Raw genomic sequence first — 9,729 nt, forward strand, 5'->3', positions numbered from 1 at the left:
CTTGTTATCGATTGACTAGCTTGAGGCCTCATACTTAGTTCATCTAATTGTAAAAAAATAATTAAATATCATTTAAAAATAATTAATTATTTAAAAATTTATTATAAAAAGAGAATTTTAATTTGTGTAGAAAGAAGTTTAATTTTTATAAAAAATAAATTTTATTGTAAATATTATAATTAAATGACTTAATTGTTAAAATAATTAGAGTAAGGATTTAAATATAAATAAAAAAAATTATTTATAAATATTAATTGCTAAAAAAGGTTTTGTTAAAGATTTAATTAATTATTTTAAGAAAATAGTTAATTATAATTAATTAATTCTAAAAAAGGAATGTTTACATATTAGTAACTTACAAAGAAAAATGTAACCATGATGTTTACAATAAAAATATAACCATTAAATACTCACTCCCAATGAAATATAATAATAATAAGTTACAATTCAGTTACAAAATATTAGAAGTATTAAGAACTTGATAAAATGTGTCATAATACTAGTGTAAAAGTTACAAATAACTTGTAGAAAATAAGTAAGAGATCGAAAAAAAGTTACAAACACAATAATGTAAATAAAGGGCAATAGCAAGAGAAATAAGAACAAAGTATAAGAAATGAACAAGAATAACTCTCCTTATTTACACAACCTTAGTGTTGAGTATTGTAAATAATTAAACTTGAACAAGTATAAAATATTTGTCCAAAAATCTATTTACACTTATTATCTAAGTAAGTACTTGTTATGTTTAGTTACAAGTAACCAATCACCAATTGATTATAGTAACATGTTTACAGAGATTATATCTAGGACCAACCCTGAGTATTTATGGGTCCGAGAAATGCATTATAAGATGAAAAAAAATGGGTCCTTTATTGTTCAATTTATTTTTTATTTCTTGCTTTTCTGCACGTTACTGCACCAATCAGTAAAAGTATTTTTTCCCTTAAAGTATTTGAAGTTATTTTTTTTTTTGAATGAAAAGTATAAATAAGATATTAAGAGGTAAAGATCATACATTAGAAAACATATCATTTGAAAGATTAGTAACACAAGGAAGTCCACTTTAGAGTGTCATTAGTAGTACCTATTCACAATTTAAAAATTAGTTCAAATTAAACTCTATTCGTAATTAATGTGATTAGAGTTCAGTAGATTGAGCAAGCTATGCACTTTTATTGGAGGGTATTTTGAGAAAGGAGCATGACCATGAGCAAACTCTGTCGCAGTTATACCAAAAGACCAGATATCAACTCTGCACCAAAGTGGTAAATTCAAGTCATAACCATGCAGCTGCTTCATGATCTCAGGAGCGCCATCCTCATTGACAAATGTACCAACATGTGACTTGTCTTTAAAAGTAATTTTTGTTAGACTTTTATTTGGGCTTACATTAAATTTTATTGGTTTTATTAAAACTTGGGTTGATTGGATAGTTCTTTGTTGTGTTAGCCCATGTTGTTGGTGATCAATTGTTAATGGGCTTAGCATCTGTGAGTAAAGTCTAGGTGAAGCAGAAGTGTGGGCTTTTCTAGTTGACTGAAGCCTTTGATGAGCAGGCCCGGCCAACTAGGGTTTTGTAGCTAAGTCCCCTCCCTAACTCTATAAATACATATTGTCTCATCACAATTGTATACCTTTTGATAATCAGATAAAATAAACTGCTTCTGATTTAGAGATCTAGGGAGGAAGACTTAGTTGATAGTATTGCACTATCAAATTGAAGTAACTGTGGATCAAACAGAGATAATTGCTATGGATCAATCAGGTACACATACCTAATTATTATATCTTATTATTGTGTTCTATGTTATATACAAATAGATCTTGGGTTAATTGTTAATTTATCTAACATGTGGTATCAGATTGCCTATTGTATATAATTTAGAACCTATAATTAGTATAATTAATTTTTATATGTTAATTATCTAAAATTACATATCAATTTCGTTATTATTTTATGTTCAATTTTTTGTTTTTAAATCTTAAAACTTTAGGGGTTTTATTGATCGTTAAATTCTCTTTCAATTGATATATTATATGCATGAAATCATTATGTATATTATGAGAATTTTAAGTTTAAAGTTTTAGGGTTTATATAATTATAATATGAAATTATAATTTGTGTGTTTTGATATTATTGTTTTTGATCTAAAATTGATTATAGATATCTCATTATCAATTGTTTATCAACCTTCTTACACCATTTATTTCGTGTTTCAATCGAGAATTGATATCACAATCAATTTTTTTTTTTTTTTTTAAGTTCTTAATTTTCGAATTGGGTTTGCCATGAAATCTAGAGATTTAATCTTTAATACCCGAAATTAGTAGCATAGATCAATTAGAAATTCCATCCCGAGCAAAACCCATCAAGAATCGCGTGTTTTCGTCATTTTTTTGGCCGAAAAACTGGACAGCCCCGACTGGGGCCGACCGGGTCGCGTGACCCGCATCCGACCCGCTGGAGGTTGAAGAAGACCGTCCCAGCAGCAACGCCCACTCGCGCAGGAGGCGCGTGGGGGCGCGTGAGGCCTCCTGGAGTGTCGTTTTTCGACGTTTTTTTTTCCATCGTGCTTAAAATTAAATTTCTGATTTTTCTATGGTTTTTAATTAATTTTTTGACTCCTTTTAATAATTATTATTATTTTAATGATAATTATGTAGTTAAAAAATTATTAAAAATATTTTTTGATGATTTTTCGAAATCTGTCGATCATAGAAATTTTTTTGGGTTTCTTCTCGTTCCATAAGACATAGTCACTCTCTTATTTGATTTATCTTGACTATGTAATCTCCACCAATATTCTTTATTTCACATTTTTCCATTATTTGTTGTTCTAAAATTTTAAAACTTGATTGTTTGATGTAAAAATAATGTGTTATGGTGGACACTTTATTTTTTTATTATCAATATATTACAAGCAATTTATATATAACTTTTTAGAAATTTGGTTGAAAATTATTAAATTTTTAATGATTATTTTATCACCAAATTTCATATGTTATAGAAAATATTTATTTTGGTTGGCTATATGTGTAATTACTTGCCCAAAGGTAGTAGTTATATATATTAGTTTATAGTCCATGAAGTGAGTTAATATTAAATGTATATATTTTAATTATTTGCCCAAAGGTAATAATTTAAATATATAAATTTATTATTAGTTTTTTGCTTGAATTAATACATATTTTTAAGAAATTTATTTGCCCAAAGGTAATAAAATTCTTAAATGATATGTATTTTTTTCTTTGTTGTTAACTTCATGAAGGTAGATCATGTGTGTGTTATATTCTCACCCCAAAGGGGAGTTTATAATGACCAGTTGATTCTACAATATTTTCTAATACATTGCTCATATTGCTTATTCAAGTTTTAGTTTTTTGAATTTTTTCAGTCTCCTTTTCTGTGAACAACAATAATGCTTCCATCCATATTTTGAATGCTTCCAACTACAAGACTAAAAAACGAGATGTGGAATTTACTTTAGGCATAATAGATTTGGACTTATGCCTTCGAGAAGAAAAACCTGCTGATCTTACTGACTCCAGTACAACTGCCCAGAGAACTCATCATGCACAATGGGAAAAGTCAAGTCGTCTTAGTCTTCTTACTATGAAAAGATCAATTCCTGAACATCTTTTGGTGGTTTGCCAAACACCACAAATGCCAAAGAGTTTTTCAATGCTGTAGAAAAACTATATGACACTGGTGAAAACGCTGAAGTTGGACATCTTATGGATAAAATGACAACCATTCAGTTTGATAAATCAAAGGAGTGCTAGATTTTATTTTGAAAATTATTATTCTTCAGTCCGAGTTGAAAGATCATAATATTCCTCTTCCTGACTTTTACACCATTCTTCAAGTTCTTCATGAACTTCTTACTTCTTTTAGCTTTACCAAGACAACCTAAACACTTATAGTAAAATATGGAGTGTTAATAACCTTATTTCTCAGTATATAGCTGAAACAAGCAAGCTAATAGAATGAGAAGAATGAATCTTCTCACTTTGTTTCTCAACTCAAACCCAACAAAGGATAAAGAAAATATGAAAACAAGCAACCACAACCAGGGGCTAAGGGATCTCAGAAAACCAAGTGAGAGGGAGTCAATGCTTACAGTGGACACTTATATTGGAGTTGACGTTATTTACGTTGGCACCTTAATTCTTGAATTACAGTTTAGTGTTCAGATTGTCTTGAACAGTACTTTCTTGATTCTTACTTTTAAAGTAATTCAGTTTCGCTTCCGCGTTTAGTTAAACAATGATTTTCTTTTCGTTTTACCAATTATAGTGTTAACATTATGTTTGACTCCGAATAATTGGAAACTGTTTTTACTCTGATATTCTTTTCAAATTATCATTGACTTCATTAGCTTCCTTTTTCAATGCTGTGAATATTGTGGATAAGAAATCTTATATTAAGATAACATCCTTATTGTTATGGCACAAAAGATTGGGTCATATTTCCAGAGAAAGGGTTGATCGTTTAATTAAATCTGAAATACTTCCTCCTCTTGATGCTTCTGATTGGGATACTTGTGTTGATTGTACTCGTGGAAAATTAACTAAAACAAGAAAGAAGACTGCAAACCGCAGTCAATCTTTATTGGAAATTATCCACACAGACATCAGTGGTCCTTATTCCACCACGTTGTGCAGAAATAAGTATTTTATCACTTTTATTGATGATTTTTCTCGTTATGGATTCACCTATTTAATTAAAGAAAAATCTGACGCCCTTGATAAACTCAAAATTTTTCGAAATGAGGTTGAGAAACAATTAGGAAGAGTCATCAAAGTTGTTCATTCTGATCGTGGAGGAGAATATTATGGTCGTTATACAGAATCTGGACAACACATGGGGCTTTTTGCAGAGTACTTACAAGAAAATGGTGTAGTTGCTCAATACACTATGCCTGGTTCACTGAGAAAAATGGCGTTGCTGAAAGGAGAAATCGCACTCTCATGGATATGATCAGAAACATGATAAGTAGAACAAATCTTCCAGAGTTTTTATGGGGTGAAGCACTCATGACTGCAACTTATATTTTAAATCGTGTTCCCAGTAAATCTGTTCCCAAAATCCTTTTGCGTTGTGGATTGAAAGGAAGCCTAGTCTTAATCATCTTCATGTATGGGGTTGTCCAGCTAAAGTATGGATTTATGATCCTAATTTGAAAAAGTTAGATTCGAGAACCAATCTTTGTTATTTCATTGGTTATCCAATGCACTCAAAACGCTATCGCTTTTGCTATCCTACTCGTGGTACGCGAATTGTTGAATCTCAGACTGCTAAATTTTTTTTGGAATTTGATGTTGCTGAAAATATTCCTTCAACATCTCTTGAAACGAGGGAGTCATCTAAAGGAATTTTTATTCCTATGTCTTTTTCAAGAGATGATAATAATAGCAGTCTTATTCTTACTCTAGTTGATAACACTCCCATTACTGATGAATATATTGCTCCTAATATCTAAGATGACGAGGGTCCTATTATTGATGAGGAACCTATTATTGAAGAAGGTTTTGTTGTTAATGAGGGTCATGTTATCAGAGAAATCTAATTGTGGAATATGTCATTCAAAATAATGATCAACAAAGAGAAGTTATTCCAGAAGTACCTCCTCTAAGAAGATCTCAGAGACAAAAGAAATCAACAAAGTGTCATGATAATTTTGTTTATCTTGGAGAAGGAGAATATGATATTGATCATTTTGTGGATCCTGTCACTTTTAGTGAAGCACTTAATAGTCCACAATCTTCAAAATGGTTAGCAGCTACGGATGATGAGATCGACTCCATGAACAAAAATGGTGTATGGGAGCTAGTTTTATTACCTGATGGTTTCAAACCAATAGGTTGCAAATGGATTTTTTAAGAACTAAAAGGGATAAAAAGGGACAGATTGAAAGGTTTAAAGCGCGTTTAGTGGCTAAAGGCTTTACTCAAAGAGAAGGTATTGATTACACTGAAACTTTCTCACTTGTTTCTACTAAAGATTCATTCAGAATTATTATGGCCTTAGTTGCGCATTTTGATTTAGAGTTGCATCAAATGGATGTTAAAACTATTGTTCTGAATGGAGAATTGAGTGAGCAAATTTTTTATGTCTCAATCTGAAGGGTTCGAGGAAAATGGAAATGACAATTTGTTTTGCAAATTGAAATGATCCATTTATGGTCTCAAACAGGCATCTCACCAGTGGTACTTGAAGTTTGATAAGGTTGTGTCACTGTTGGGTTTCATCGAGAACAAGTTTGACTAGTGTATTTATATGAAGATCAGTGGGAGTCATCATATTTTTTCTTGTTCTTTATGTAGATGATATTTTACTTGCCAGCAGTGATTTGTCATTACTAAATGAGACCAAAAATTTTCTATCTACCAATTTTGATATGAAAGATCTTGGAGAGGCATCTTTAGTTTTGGAGATTGAGATTTATCATGATAAGAATTGAAAATTTCTTGGCTTACCTCAAGAAGCTTACAATAATCGTGTGCTCAAAAGGTTCAACATGGATTTGTGTAAAGCTGGTTTCGTTCCTATTTTGAAAGGGACAAATTTACTAAGCAACATTGTCCTAAGAACGACTTAAAAAGAGAAGCAATGAAGAATATCCCATATGCAAGTGCAGTAGGGAGTTTGATGTATGCTTAGGTTTGCACTAGACCTGATATTGCTTTCATGGTCGATGTTCTTAGGAGATATTTATCTAATCCTGGCCATGATCATTGGGTTGCAGCTAATAAAGTTTTGAGATATTTGCATAGAACGAAGAGTTTTATGCTTGTGTATAAGCATGTCAACAATCTTTAAGTTGTTGGTTATTCAGATTCAGATTTTGGTGGTTATGTAGATGATTTAAAGTCAACTTCTGGCTATATTTTCACTTTTGTTGGTGCTGCTATTTCTTGAAAAAGTGTTAAATAGACTTTAATCGTATCATCTACTATGTATGTTAAATTTGTTGCATGTTATGGGGCATCTTTGTAAGCTTTATGGTTAAAGAATTTGATTTTAGAGATACGGCTAGTTGATTCTATTTCCTCTCCTATGCTAATCTATTGTAATAATAATACTGCTGTTTTCTTTTCAAAGAATAACAAGATTAGTAGTGCTTCTAAACATAGGGAAATAAAGTATCTCACTGTCAGAGACTTGGTCAAGAAAGGAGACATTGTCATTGAAAATTGCAAGACCGAGTCCATGTTAGCTGATCCTCTAACCAAAGGGTTAAGTGCCGTGCTGTTTAATAAACATGTTGTTAATATGGGCATTTTAGAATCTTTTGATCTTTTGGGTTAGTGGGAGTTTTGTTTTCTGTTTGTTTTTAGAAATTATTATTTATAATTTTCTGAATAAAGTTATGAACTACATTTTATGTTTCAATATTTTTTATTATTGAATGGATATGTTTTCAATTATGTTTTGTTATATTCTCGAGAATGATTGAATTGAAAGCATGTGGTTCATATTGTTGTGATCATTGTCTTTTAAATTTATTTGCTTATTGATAATGATATCTTGTTGGCTTAATGTTTTAAGCAATTTTAGTGACACTAACTTATTTTAAGTGGTGTATGTTTAATTTCACTGGCTTATTTATTAAGCATCACGGTATCAGTGAAATTGAGGACTGATAAGGATATTATGTTATTTTAAATTGATCACATGTTGAACATAATTCCTTACCACACTACTAGACTTATTGACCATGTCGATTTAATACTTTGGTATTTGTGATTATGAATGTCTTTTGTTGAGTTCAAAACAATATGACTGTCATAGTTCATTATCAAAGGTTAAATTGGACCGGTATGTTGAGATGCTATCAGAGAACTATCATTTTTTAAAGTGGCCACAAACGTTTTCCTGTTGTTCAACCCATGAGTCGTTTTCAAACAAATTATTTTGATATATAATATATATGTATTAAAATCAATGTAGCCCAAGTGGGAGAATGTTAGACTTTTATTTGGGCTTACATTAAATTTTATTGGTTTTATTAAAACTTGGGTTGATTGGATAGTTCTTTGTTGTGTTAGCCCATGTTGTTGGTGATCAATTGTTAATGGGCTTAGCATCTGTGAGTAAAGTCTAGGTGAAGCAGAAGTGTGGGCTTTTCTAGTTGACTGAAGCCTTTGATGAGCAGGCCCAGCCCAACTAGGGTTTTGTAGCTAAGTCCCCTCCCTAACTCTATAAATACATATTGTCTCATCACAATTGTATACCTTTTGATAATCAGATAAAATAAACTGCTTCTGATTTAGAGATCTAGGGAGGAAGACTTAGTTGATAGTATTGCACTATCAAATTGAAGTAACTGCTGTGGATCAAACAGAGATAATTGCTATGGATCAATCAGGTACACATACCTAATTATTATATCTTATTATTGTGTTCTATGTTATATACAAATAGATCTTGGGTTAATTGTTAATTTATCTAACAATTTTTGGTATGCGAATGATTAAATACCGAGAGAAATTCCCAACAGTAAAAGAAAGTACTTGAAGTTATAATATATATTAACTATATATTTCTTGTCTTCTACTGAAGTGAGGCAATGGACTTTGGAAATGTGTCACGAGTATTATATTTTGGGTTGTATAAAACTGATTTTTTTAGTTCATATATATGTTTTAAGCCTTGGGTTTGGGTGGGCCTTAGGCACGGGCCTAGCTCGCCTCAACCCATGGTCGGGCCTGATTATGTCCTAAAAAAGTATCAAAATACATTTTTGATTATATATATATATATACTAAACAAAAAAGAACAGTTATAATGTCTTACTAACTTAAAGGTGCTACAATGCATTTCTTAATTATTGTGCAAACCTTTGTTAATCAAAGAATTTTAGTAAAAAAAATGTGATTAACAAAACCTTTATAATAAATACAATAACTTATTTAATTTAATCGAATGACTCAAATTAACTCTTGAAAACTACACCATAATTTATATATTTATTTATTTATAATTAACTTTGAATATTATTAATTATAAATTTAACTAACAAAACTCCAAACCATAATGTCTACTAAAAAGTTAATTTTAATTATATATATAAATTTATAATATTTTAATTAAATTTATTTTAAAACAATAATTATACTTATAGAAAACTATAACATGTTCAACTTATAATAATTAATATAATCACTCTTAAAACAATCAAAACGTCATGAGTTCAATCCTTTAAAAGTAATATTTTTTTCTTTATTTATATTTGATTTAAGATTTTAATTAATTTAATAATTTCAAAATTTTATCATATTATATTAATTAATTTACTTTATAAAATTATAATGTTGAATGTATTAAAAAATTTTAGATATAAAATTAATTATTTACCATAATTATATTATTTATATAATCATGCATAAAATAGTAAATAATACATATTCATAATATATTTTTTCTTCAACTTAGTTCAATGTATTTAAAATTTTTAAATATTAAATTAATTACTTTTTTAATAACACTATATCTATATAAATTATGCATGTACTAGTGGGTTAATGCACATTATCCTATCTCTTGTTAAGTTGCATGAGTTCAAGCCTTGACACCTTCATTTAATAATTTTATACAATTTATTTTTTTCATATTTCGTTTTTTTCATTTTTTTTTGAAGAGTTTTTTTATCTCCTCTTTATCATTCTCAATAACGATAATCATGCAATTCATTCTGCACTATTTTGAGTGTATTCGATTTG

This window comes from Cannabis sativa, chromosome 6 (genome assembly GCF_029168945.1).
Source record: "Cannabis sativa cultivar Pink pepper isolate KNU-18-1 chromosome 6, ASM2916894v1, whole genome shotgun sequence".
NCBI lineage: Eukaryota > Viridiplantae > Streptophyta > Magnoliopsida > Rosales > Cannabaceae > Cannabis > Cannabis sativa.